Source organism: Aphelocoma coerulescens, chromosome 1A (genome assembly GCF_041296385.1).
Source record: "Aphelocoma coerulescens isolate FSJ_1873_10779 chromosome 1A, UR_Acoe_1.0, whole genome shotgun sequence".
Classification (NCBI taxonomy): Eukaryota; Metazoa; Chordata; class Aves; order Passeriformes; family Corvidae; genus Aphelocoma; species Aphelocoma coerulescens.
In genome coordinates this window covers 51,224,155-51,237,393 of record NC_091014.1, presented here as the reverse complement: position 1 = coordinate 51,237,393, position 13,239 = coordinate 51,224,155, and the positions used below count along the sequence as shown (strand labels likewise).

The window sequence follows — 13,239 nt, the reverse complement described above, 5'->3', positions numbered from 1 at the left end:
TTGTAGAGCTGCAGAGGAGCCCTGCAGAAAAACCCTGAAGGTTTTTTTTGCATGGAGAGTACGGCAAGGAAGAGAAATAAAAAAGACATGCTTGGCTCAAAATCCAATTCCCTTCTTCTGAAATGGTCGCCCTGCTTTTCTGAAGCCTGATCAAGGAAAGAAATCTACCTCTTTGTTAATGCAATGTTATCCTTAATGACTATAATGACATGAGGCTAAAGAAGGCCAGAGCCTCATGGATGCGCAGATGAAGATATATAAATCCTGTGTGTTCCAAGAGTGTACAAAAGAAATCCATGAGAGATGACTGGGGCAGAACATGAAAACACAATGGACAAAGTGCCACGTGAGTTCTGCAGTTATGGTTGTCACTGCCAGTGGCACTGGATTAGGTGGGATGAAAGAAGGGCTGGAGGCCAGTTTGTAGCACTGAGGAGGGAAAGCATTGCAAGGCAAAACTGCAGAGAGCGATGGGAGGATGTTGTCTATGGCCATCAGTCTCTGTCTGGTCTGCTTTCTGTAACTGCTTTGCCAGCTTCAGGCTGTGATTGGCATTTACTGCCAGCTCCTTTCCTGAAGTGAAGAAAGGGTACTGCTGTCCAGGCCTAACAATTATGTAAGTTTTTCCCTTTAGGATCCAGAGGTGCTAAGATTGCTCACTTGGAGCACAGTTTTGTAACCTGTTCCCCTGCTGCTGATCCTGGCATCAGAACCTGAGTGCACCCATACTTGTTTGTTCTATCTATTGGCACACTTCAGTCTCCACCTGCCTCATCTCCATATTTATTTTCCCAAAAGTTAGTCAGGCAGAATCAAAATGAGGAGGAAGGACACCAGACAGACCCATCCAATAGAAATTTTCCCCAGCATGTCCTTTCATAGTCTGGTCCTTAAAATACCAGACAGGGTGGTTGTTGCTCCCTAAGTGAGTATATTGGAGCTGATCACTGTAGCGATATCTTCCTTCCAGCTGGTAAATGCTCTCCTGCTTCCTCTGTGTAATAGGCTATTATGGCAGAAGGCTGCTGGGTTGGGGTTTGGTGTTTTTTGGTTTGGTTTTGGGATTTTTTTAGTTTTTTGTGGGTTTAGGTTTTTTTTTGGAGGGGGGGTGTTTTTGTTTGTTTGTTTAGTTAGTGCTGTTTCTAGCTTGGGAAGAGAATGTCTTTGCTGAAACCATGGTGGGCAGAGGAGCGTCTGTCATGTTCCCATGATCATGGAGCTGTTGTGCTGCCTGTATTTATTCCATCGGTACGATTATGCTGGGTCTCGGCAGCTGAGCTGCATCTGCAGAATTCTTCAACTGAACACCTGGAGATATTACTCTGGAGATATTTATATCATTAAACATTTGAATGGAGGTCAGGAGCTGTAGGTTCAACCACTTCTATCACAAACTTTCACTGCAACTTTAGACAAGGTATTTTAACCTTTTGCAATTCATTCTTGCCTTCCCTCTACAAAATACCTAAATCTTTCTCTTACCCACTTGGATTACAACATGCATAACTGCCTCTCTTTCTGCTCCTGGGCATCACCATACTACAGACAGATAGTTTTAGTATTACAGCTCATCATTTTTAGTAAGGGATGATCCAATGATGCTCTTCACAAGAGGGTGAAAGCTATGTTTGGAGTCCTGTTCCAGTTCTTCTCATATCAGTATTTTTTGTTTCTCTTCAGTTCCCTCTTCTGTTTCATATTCCCTTTATTTTCTCTTGAATTCTTTCATGCCATGCCACTGTGTGGCAAAACAGCTACCATGGAGCACCTCAGCTTTGACATATGTATGTGAGAAATAGGAGGTGACAGTTGGAAACAAAGTTCTCTTGTCTTGGATGAAAAACTGCAACTTCATATTCCAAAATCTGCAGTCAAGAACAATTTTAACTCTTAAGTTTCTGTTGATACCTTGAGCCATATTCATACAGCAAAGCAGCATCGTGGAAGGCCAAAACACCACAATGCACCCAAACCTTCACAGTCATTTGGCCTGCAACAGTCACCTACACTTGCCTCGGAGCTCACTACGTCATCTATGGAGACATCCATTTCCAGGGGCTGTGTAACATCTGAGCACTTAACACACATCAAGTAGAAAATTTCCAAATGCACCCAGTTGAGGAAAGGGGTTTCTGTAATTATCTTTCACTTCATTGGCATACCTAACAGAAAGTCCTCTTTCTCTTGTAGATTGCTCCAGCAGAAGCACCATAGGATATGTTGCCATGGAAACAAAACCTTTTCCTTCTCGTATTTCAATAATGTGTTGAAGGTTTTCAGGGCCTTTTCCCTTCTTTTGCTCTGCTTGGCCTTTCAGCATTTACTGTGCATCATATTGCCGGAAGTGCAATGCTCTTATTCTTCAAAACCCAAACAAAAAACAACTCACAAAATTGTTCTTCCATCTAAACTGACTCTTTGCCATCCTCCCCTCTTATTCCTTGTCTCTGTCATTTAATGGCTTTCTGTGACAGTCTAACTCCGATTCAGCAATTTGCTTTGTGTGATACAAAGTTCCTCTGCCTGTGCCCAAGGGCAAGGGAGAAATCCTGCTGCCGTGGATCTGTCTTGCAGATGAAGTTTTTCCCTGTTACACAATGCAGTTGAATGTCTTTTGGGGTATGGGGGGTGAGAAGGAAGGAGGTGTAAGCTTTTCCACTCATGGGAAGAGTGATGAAATGTGCTTTCACAGCAATGACTCCTGTCTCTGCAGATTCAATGCCTTGCAGTCTCTGCACAACCACAGCCTGCTCGCTTCATTGCATAGCGCTGGGTTGCACTAGCGTATTGGAGTCTTGGTTGTTGAATTGCATAACAGATGAAAGAAGAGATCTAGGAGCAGTCAAGCTCTGAGAAGATGGTCCTCACTATGTTGTGCAGCTGCCTGTTTCCTTGCATGCCCTACAGTTCACTCTAAACAATGTACGTCCCACTGCAGCTCCTCCCTTACAGTCCACAGGTGACTTGCAGCTTGTGAAAACCTTTTGAAAAGCCTAGCAAAAGGTCTTATATTGGTGGCCATCATCTTACATCCCATCAGAATTTGTGGGCTGCATGTCAGATAAACATTATTATGAGCACACTCCCCAGTCACAGCTTCCCTCCATTCTTTCCCTCCAGAAAGACAGCTTTGGGTACCTCTGTCCTTACGTGCTAAAGCTGACTACAAAGGATGTAGTTTTGTTTGTGTTTTGTTGCTCCTGAGTGTGTGGGAATAACTGTCAGCTCTAGAAGGCAAACAGTGTTTTCTAGATGATTAAAAAAAGAAAAAAAGAAGAAAAAGGCAATTTATTTGAATGCAGCAGGGGTTGGAATGGCTCTGAAGGCATCCTCTGACCCTCCAAAAGGATAAACTAGGACACCCAAAAGCATGAGAGAATGCACAGGTTTACTGCATTTGACTGCCAGGAATAAGAAGAGGAGCTGCATCTCATAGCTGAGATAGTGAGATGAGAGGACATGAGAGCAGATAACCAACAACCAATCTTACTGTGTTGGGCTTGCTGCAGAAAGAGAAAAGTAAAGGGAGGGGTTCCTCTGAATCAAACTGTTCCTCTTTGGTAGTTTGGGAACACATGCTCTAAAATCAGTCATCAACCACCATCACTAACTTCCTACAATCTACTGCAATTGACCCACTCCAGGAGAAGGGTCAGAGGGGAAGATTACGAGACCCCAGTGTGTGCACTGCTGGAAGGCTTAAGACTGCAATAGCACAGTAAACACGTGTGGCTTCCTCCCAGGGAGATTAGTCTCTGCTGTTTCCTTATCCGTGCTCTCAAATAGGAGTCAGGTTGAGCTGTCTCTTTATTTGTTTAGGAGACCCCTAACTTGTGCTCGAAAAAGGTTCTAATGGATTCAGAATTGGTGAAATTCGCCCCGAGGCCATGGAAAATGTTGTTCACAAGGCAAGGGCGTGCTTTGGGAGGTGCCTTCTTTCTGGGGAGCAGAACCACAACACTGAGCACTTGAAGTTGTGGAAGACTTTGCTCTCCAGGTTCAAATGACATAGGGAGACAAAAGTGCTAAAACACACTCTGAGTTCACAGCTTAACAACAGAATTGTCTACCACCAAGGAAAGTGCTTGAGATTAAACCATTATGCAATTGTACTCTAAACTCATAATTACTTCTAGCATTTCCTTCCAAAGATGCAGGGCTGAACAGTGCCTCTTATTTTGTAGCAATTACTGATAACAAATGGTTTAGTTAAAGCTTAGTAAAGATACTTTTAGTTGAAGCCTCTATTTTCCCACTGTGGACTGGGACTTAATATTTTTGGCCACAGCCCAAAGAGGTGACATTTCGAAGTATGAATAAAACTAGCATAAGAACTTGCAATCGTGCGAAGGCAACTAAGATCTACAATTCCTTTAATTCCTTCTGTTGTCTGCTGCTTTTTCTCATGATCTCCATTTGGCTAAACAGCCAAATAAAAAGGGAAGAGCCATCTTTCTGCTACAGTTTTATCTAGTGCCTTACACAGGAGCTGTTGGGGACTGCTGATGGGGGATGAGGAATGGGGCCCTACCAGCAGAGATGAGACTACTGCTGTGATGAGATGAGCAGAGATGGACTGCACAGAGCTGGGAGGGTGGTCCCATGGGAAATATAATCATCACACTGGTGCCAGTCACAGCTAGTAGCACTGGGGCTTAAATCCCCATCATCATGGTTATCAGAGCTGGCAGGAAAAGGGGAGCAATTTAAGCAGATGGAATATCTCTAATCTTCCTACTAGTTGTGTTTGTGCATTGCTGCCATGAGGGCAAATAATCTGGGCATCTAAATCCCTTGTCTACACTTGGAGTGTATCCAAATGGATGTCAAGGTAAACAATCACAAATCCTGGCTTGGACTGTCTGCTCTTGAGGCCTCCAGCGATGTCACCAGGCTGGGTGGTTGTGGATTATGATCCCTGCCAAATGTACACAGGGCTTACTCTGAATGTGTCCTTTGGAGCAGAGTTCCCTTCCTAACACAGCTCTTAGGAGCCAACCCCTGTGCTGGCACCCAAGCCAATCTGCAGCTTTGTCTTGCAGTGGAAAGGGGCTATGGGACTGATAAAGAGCAAGAATTTGGGACAGATGGGAGAGCACGGGTGACAACCTCTCCCATGAGATTTCGTACGCACACCATTTTCCTCAGGGGAGGGTCTGCCCTCTTCAGACAGCAGCAATGGGAGGCCGTGGGGGCTTGGCTGGGCTCCTCTGCGGTACTGACATGCTGTGCAGCTGTGCTCCATGGCTGCCTGGCTTCTAGGCCATAATCAGCAGAACTGCGTGGCATGGGCTAGGAGGCCAGGCTGCTCTCTGGGCAAGAAGGTGGCTGCCTCTGGGTGCCATTTGACTGTAGTAGTAGCAGGCAGTGGATGCCCACCAAGCTAGGGTTCTACTTAGGGGTGCTTCCTCCAGCCACTCACCCCAACTTGGCACTCCGGCCTCTTTCATTCCAGAGCCCATAGGTCTCACACTGTCTCAGAGATTAACTGGTTCTGCTTCCCTACCTGGCCAGAGGCTGCTTCCTATCCCCGTCCACAGACCAGCCCCAGCCCACCTTCCTTCTGTATAGCCCTCCTAACTCCTTCAGAGCTGCCCACGTGATACAGGAAGTTTGCTGTCTCCCATCCTCCCACTGCCTTTTTTTCAAATGTGTTCCTTTTTCCTTCATTTTCATCAGTGGCAATTCCTGCTGCTTAGTGTGACTGCTCCAGCCACCCCCCACCTGCCTCCCCAAGGGAATGACTGCTCCAGTGCATCATGCAGGTGTGCAAACAGCTGGATCTTGGAAGCACTTGCCAAAATTTCTCTTCTGAATGAATCAAAGACCACAAAAAGAGATGTGTCTAGGGAAAAGTTGACTTATGCTAGTCCTATTGTTGTTGACTTCTACTAGGGGTACAGTAATTTTGTCTTACTTTATTTTTTTATAACTCTGCCATGCATTTGTTTAAAAAATGAAAGGGTTTTGGTGGAGGAGACCAAACTAATTGGGCATTTGGGCCAAGTTTGAGAGAAGATACCGGTATTTTGAAACAGTTAATTTTGGACACAGATAAATTTTGATTTGGGTGATTTTGGAATAGGACTTAAAAATACTAACAAAATACTAACATTGCTAAAAAAAAGTGACCTTGCTGAAAACAAGAAAATGGGAACATCTTTTCAGAGTGATTAAATAACTCCAAACTGTAAGATAGGTCAGTTTGGAAAGAATGAAAGAGGTCAGGCTGGATCCAGAATAAACTACTTTGCTTAAAATCTGCTTAAAAATATTGCTCTGGGTCGAATCTTATTGAAGGTTATATAAAATAAATAAATGTCTCCCCAGTTCTACTTTATACAACAGTGAGAGATGCTAGAGGTGGACTTGCATACTTTTGAATGGAGACAACCCTATTTTTGTACAGTACAGCAAGAAAGAGACAGTCATGGCACAGCAGAATGTACAATCTCTAAAGAAAAGAACAGAGGGAAAAAGAAATAGAGAAAAGATATGTCCTGTCAGCAAAAAGGAAGCCTTGGTAATATATATTTGTTTTATGGTGATATGTTTTATTAACAACATTTTAACCACTGCTTGGGCTTGTTTAAACACCAGTTTTATACAGACTTAACTAAATCAGTTTACAAAACAATTGAATTAAGTCAGGCAATATCTGAGAGCACAGGCACCTGTATCATAAGTGTTTATATTGGCTTAGCTTGTGTCAGTAAATCATCCTTCCTTTGCTGCCTGGCTTCTTCCCACAGCAGTCGCTTGATTGCATTGCAGGTGGCTTTGCCTCCTTCTCTCCCTCTGGAATTTGACCCCATCCCCCTGCAGCAGCACAGCCATAAGCTGGAAGGACAGGCGCAATGAAGGCCTGTTGCCCGGTGGGCTTTTTGGGAGGTGGTTCCTGAGGAGGGCAAAGAGGCAGAGGGGATGGCTAGCAGCTTTGCAGATGCAATGCCTGCATCGCCTCAGAGATGCAGCTTGCAGCTGACTACAGGGGAGTGCTGGCCCACCCAACAGCTGTTTTAGCTCAGACCCACGCCAAAAAGTTGTGGGGCTTTTTTTTTTTTTTCAGAAAGTGAGCAGTGCATGTGAGGATGCCACTTCTTCATGTTTTTCCCCTGTGCAGGCTAATTCCCTCCTGACCTAAAATGTTTTGTGAAAATGTTTTTTTGCCTAGGTCACAGTGATACTGTTTTTAGACAGCTTCCTTTGCCTCTTCACTGACTACTGCAGTGCAGGCCCCAGAGAAGTGTGGAGCAGCGAGTGCCCCTTGAAAACCAGCCTCTGTTGGTCAACATCCCTGACATTTTTGTATCTTCTGGCACTTTACTTGTTGCTGGACCTGCAGGTCAGCAGGTGACATGTCAGCCTTGACCTATGGCTGATGCATAAAGAGGAAAAGAGTGGCTAGGGTCTGTGGTGGAGACATACCTGTCACGGAGGATCAGCTGCCTGGCACTCAGCGTGTCTTCTGGTGCATCAATGAGGGTGCTGCCCATGTCCAGGTGTTCACAGGTGATGTTGTTGTGTGGAAAAACAAGCAGCAGCGCTTTCCTGAAGGATGACAGGCACACACTTGTTAAAAAACACTTGTGTAGGCCTTCAGCGGGGATAGAGGAACATGTGAGCCCCAACATGTGACCCTGAGCAATGTCTTTGCAACATTATTTTTGTAGTGTCAATTTTGCAGTGACCAGTTGCAAATACCCCCTGCAGTGCAGTACTGGTGCCAGATTTTGCACCTGGGACGGGGCAACCCTACTGGTATGGTACATGCAGACTGGGGAATGAGGTGCTGGAGAGCAGTGCCATGGAAAGAGACCTGGGGGCCCTGGTCAATGGCAAGTTGAACATGAGCCAGCAGTGCCCTGGCAGCCAGGAGGGCCAAGTGTGTCCTGGGGGGCATCAGGTACAGCATCGCCACCGGGCAAGGGAGGAGATTGTCCCCCTCTGCTCTGCACTGGGGTGGCCTCACCTTGAGTCCTGTGTGCAGTTTTGAGCACCACAATAAAAAAGATATTAAGAGAACGTCCACTGAGGGCATGAAGATGGTGACCAGCCTTGAGCAGAAGGTGTATGAAGAGTGGCTGAGGTCTCTTGTTCTGTTCAGCCTGGAGGAGACTGAGGGGAGACCTCACTGCAGGTCCTTGTGAGGGGAAGAGGAAGGGCAGACACTGATCTCTTCTCTCTGGTCACCAGCAACAGGGCCTGAGGGAATGGCCTGAAGTTGTGTCAGGGGAGGTTTAGGCTGGTATCAGGAAAAGGTTTCTTCACCCAGAGGGTGTCTGGGCACTGGAACAGGCTCCCCAGGGCAGTGGTCACAGCGCCCGCCTGACAGAGCTCAATAAGTGTTTGGACAATGCTCTCAGGCACAGGGTGTGACTCTTGGGGATGGCCCTGTGCAGGCCAGGAGTTGGGACTCGATGACCCTTGTGGGTCCCTTCCAACTCAGCTTATGCTGGGACTCTGTGATCCAAGTGGCAGCCGGATCCGCCGGCCCCTGGGTGGCGGCGGGGCCCTGCCGGGGCTCAGCGCACACGGACCGGCCCGGGCCCGGCGCAGCCCCTCAGCGCGCGGGGCGGGGGCGGGGCGGGGCTGGGGGCGGGCGCACGCGCCTCCCGCCGCCGCAGGGGCCGCGCGGGGCTCACCGGGCCGGCGGGCGCCCCCTGCCGGGCGCGGCGGTGCCGCTCCTGTCCCTTCGGTCGCTTCTGCTTCCACTCCCCCTGGCCGCGCCTCGCCGCCGCGGCCGTCCAAGAGGCTCTCTCTCACTAGGCCATCCTTCTCAATCTGGTACCTATCAAGCTAAATGAGGCATAATTAGGAATAATTATGACATGACATGGTCTGGAATGAGAAGCAGATGGGGCTTCCCCCAGGATGCACCAGGTTGGATTTCAGGGACGAGAGAATGGGGACAGAGAGGGGACATGGCAGTCTGTCATGGTTTCCTACCTGTTGTCACCTCCGCTGGCAGGGGCTGGAGACACTGTCCCAGCCAGCAGGGTGCTGCAGCAGGACCTGTGATATGGGGACTGTGCTGTGAGACACCTGTCATGGCCATGCTGGCTGCTCTGTAGTGGCTTTTTCCATCCTCTGTTAGAAGAGTGAAGCAGCACCTTAGTTTGGCCATGTGTACTGTCCCTCTGACTCTTCTTTCTATGCAGTATCAGTCCTAACTTTGCAGTAGCATATGGAGGTTTTCTCTAGGAAGAAGTTTTCTCTAGAGAGAGGAGGGAGGAGTGTTGGCTCTTTGGTACAGGCAGAAACCTCTGGTGCTGAACTGTTTGAAACAAGGAAGGTGTTTTCACACATCCTTTGTGTCCCCTCTGAAGGACATTCAGCTGCTCTGTGTTGTAGGCTGGACTGGGCAATGACACTGGAGAGGTTCTGGATACTGATAGGAAGAGGGATATTTAAAGGAAACCTCAGCCTTGGCTCTTCAGGTCAGATGCTCCTTTGAAAGGGCATAAGGAGGGGGCATCATGTTTCTGGCACATTTATTCACCATGATGCCTGTACAGGGGCAGAAGGGAATGTGGGTTTAGACTGGAGATGTGTGGCACAGTGGATCAACATGGATGTGTTGTGGAAGGGTAAGAGTATGAATTGTCATGTAAGCATCCATTTCTCATTAAAAAACAATGTCATTCACAAAAAAATCCAGGACTGACTAAAGGAAGAAACCACTCTCTTCTCCCATTACAATAATATGAGATGTTGGAGGGCTTTTCTCCTGTCATTTTGTTACACTCTTAACAAAAATCTGGGTACTTCCCCCTGAAGAGAGAGCCAAACCTTAGCACACAGGAGGTGGTGCTGTCAGGAGTGGACTTCAACACCGACTGAAGCACTGCCTTTAGGTGCCTCTGTCTGCCTCGCTGTCAGGAGCATGAGGGCAGACTAGCCCAGACCTCAGATCGGGATGTTGGGAGTCAGGACACGTGGCAATAGAGGAGCGTTGTGCTGCTGTCCCCTTCACCTGTCCTCTGCTCTCCAGCTCCCAGCCATGCCCCCGAGGCAGTACCTGACATACAGAACGATAAGTTTTCTTTAACCCCTTTCTGTGCAACCTTGGCTGCAGAGAAAGCATCCAGAGGGACAAGTTTCTTCCCTTCCTTTCAGGGTAAATCTTGCTTGTTGCTGAGAGGCATTTTTCACTTAGTCTTTCAAGCAGCCATTCTTTAAGCTGTTCCTTCTTCTAGTTACCTTAATTATAGATTTGCTTTTTCCAGCAAGAAGCCTTTTCTTTTTTTTTTTTTTTTCTACAGAATGAAGACAAAGCAAGAAATTTCCTAAGAGTTTTATGGGAGATGGATAGGTGCACCCAGGAGTACTCAGGAGCTACAGACTGGTTCTGCTTGGACATATGGTCATCCTATGTCTGTTTCTGTTCTGCTAGTAATGCTTGTGGCATCTCCAGTACCTGGAGATTTCCTGGAGACCTCCATGGTTGAATTCAGCCTGCTGACCACTACTCTTGCCTCCTTAGGGTAAATTAGTTAGCATTGGCTCTTTTTGCTTGTTGCAAGGTGTCTGCTATGTCTCATATGTAAACAAACAGCCCAGTTCAACAGTGGACTTGCATAATAATTCCTCCTAAGGAGCTGCCTTTGTGCTGTGATAGTGATGGCTGTAGGCTTTTAGTTTTCTGGGGCTTGGAAGCTCTGGCTTTACCAAAGTTGATGGGCTTCTTGACATCTTTCCTGTGAGTGGGAATGAAAAGCAGTATTTCTGATTTTTCCTCTGCAGGGAATTTTCAAAAATGAAACTGAAGAATTACTTCTGGAAAATCAGTCTTGTCATCTCAGAGTTCTTTAAAAGTGCCATACTGTTAACACCTTTTCATGCCAGAACAGTTGAAATATCTATTATTCTCATTTCATTTTCAAAACCACTAAAGGGAGGATTTTTCTTAGAATCTCTTGAAACCTCTTTTCTAGAATAGCTGCTTCTGTTTCTTTTATAGCGAAATATTTTAACACACTGATAGAAAGGGAAGGTGGATTCATCTCGTTCAACTTTACTCATGGAAAAGTTAAGCATTTAAGCACAGTTTGTCATTTGGGGTCCTTTTGCAGTCAGGGAGAGAAACGTAAATCAACAGCATGATTTAGTGAGGTCATGCTGTAACGAGATATACCTCCATCTCACAGAGCACAGAGCAAGTAGTACTGCCCCCTTCTTGTCTGTTTTCTGATCAGACTCACTGAATTGCCCTCTGGATGTTTCTGTTTCTCCCTTTTTTTTGCTACAGAGGGAACCCAAATGAGTAGTTTTGCCCAGATGCCTAATTATTAGAGACCTAATATTAATGTGATTAATAATATTAATGAATGTTACCTCACATTTCTAGTTCAAATTTGAGAAAGGAAATGAAATATTTATGTCATTTGGACATTTCCAAAAGTGTCCTCACTGATAAACACAGTCATCAGTATGCTCCATACCCCTTGAGTCTCCATGCCCCTTGAGTGTACATAACTGAAGCTTGGCTACTCCAGGAGATATTGCTTGGCTTCTCAATGAGACATTGCTCATGAGCATAATGCTGTTGTTTGCTTATACACTGTGACACATGCTGTGTTCACACGCACTGATTGTGCTCCCCTTGGGCATCCTAGGTAGCACTTTTTCTGTGATGTCATCTTTTATCATGTCTAGTTTTAAGAACTATCTTTATCAGCAAGACAAACTGGGAAACATTTCATGCTAGAATCATTCTAAGACTAGAAATCTGCTGGCTATCTATGCAAGATGCCTCCTGGGTTTATTGCCTTGTGGGCTCTTCGATCCTTTCTTGGAAGTATAGGTAGACACTTGCTTTGAAGCAGATCAAACTGGAAGACTCCTCTGTGCTGCTGATTCATCTAGCCCCACAGGTTATAGATTTGTAGCAGTGTATGTACCTTAACTTTGCCCAGTGCTGGGTTCTGACAAGATTTCTAGATGAGTGTACTACAGTTTGTAGTAACTGAGACAGTGGAGTCAATTCACATGAATGGTGGCTGAATAATCTTACCTTCTCTGGACTGCTGGACATCTTAGGCTCAGCACCTGTAATTTAGATACAAATCAGATTCAGAAAAATATGTATGCCTAAGGTAATATGATAATGCAAACTACTCCCCTTTCTCTGTGTCTTCTCCACATTCGGCACTTACCAGCTGATACAGGGGCATGGCTCTGGTTGGAAAAGTTGGGAGAAAGCACAGCATTAAGCATTCACTAATCAGATAATGTAGAGGCTCCTGGTTAGTGGCCATTCCCATGGTGGCTTTATTCTCTCTTCACCATCCTCAGTCATAGCGGCTGGTAGGATGTGCACCAGTAAGGTTTTTTGCTGTTCAGCATGTGGCTGAGTTTCACCCTGAGACCTCAGTTGTCAGCATTTTAAAGATTAGATGCCACCTCTCTGAGGTGAGTGTCAGAATCACTGAGAGGTAAAAGACATAATCCCTTAGGAGCATCTCATTGATCCTCGCATGGTTCCCAAGCAGCATGTAGTACTGCATAACTCTCTGTTTCTCCAGATTAGCTGATTTAGTTACACATCCCTTGGGCTTTTCAGGGGGTGAATTTGTATCCTTGGAAGATGCAAGAGTCAAATAAAAGCTACTCCAAACCAGACCAAACAACATTACCTGCTTCAGCAAAGTGCAGGTGTCCCCTGGGTTTGGAAAAGAGCTATTTCTGTTGGTCCTGCTGAAAGCAGCCCAGTTCCACTGTCTCCAGTGGAACTGTATGCTATGCATTGAGATTATTCCTGCTGGCATTCAGCAAGGGGTCTAAATGCAGCCATGCTGGAGAAAGATCTTGAGGTTTTTTTCCAACCTAAATGGTTCCATGATTCTATGACCTATGTCTTTACCCAGATTCAGAGCATCTGTGATCACAATCACCCCCCCCCCCAGCCCCCTGGTGAATGGGTGTGTCTACATACAGCACCTTTGGGAATTGTTGACAGATGCTGTGCATATTGCATAACCGATGCTCTCCCAATGAAGCATTCTCTTTTCTCTTTATTTGCTTTATTCTCCCCCTACTCCACCCTCCACCCTTTCATGTTTTCTAAAGTGTCTTGTTTTCTGATATTCAGTCTGTGATGATGAGGTGGCTTGTCCTGACTGTGAAGGCATGGAGGCAGCAGCAGTACTACCAGGGCAGTATTCATGGGCATTTTCTCCAAGGAAAACCATTGAGAACAGTTTTTTCATCTTTTTGTTTGTTTGTCTGTTTGCTTGC

At 46.1% G+C, this 13,239-nt stretch overlaps 1 long non-coding RNA gene across 1 annotated transcript; it reads right to left on the bottom strand.

Annotated features, from left to right (window-relative positions):
• Positions 1 to 10,464: 10,464 nt before the first annotated feature.
• LOC138104699 (uncharacterized) lies at positions 10,465 to 12,787 on the bottom strand. The gene is made up of 3 exons (XR_011148224.1): positions 12,639 to 12,787; positions 12,017 to 12,051; positions 10,465 to 10,700 (listed from the first exon to the last, which is right to left on the bottom strand). It is a non-coding gene; the product is annotated as an uncharacterized lncRNA (long non-coding RNA).
• Positions 12,788 to 13,239: the final 452 nt, after the last annotated feature.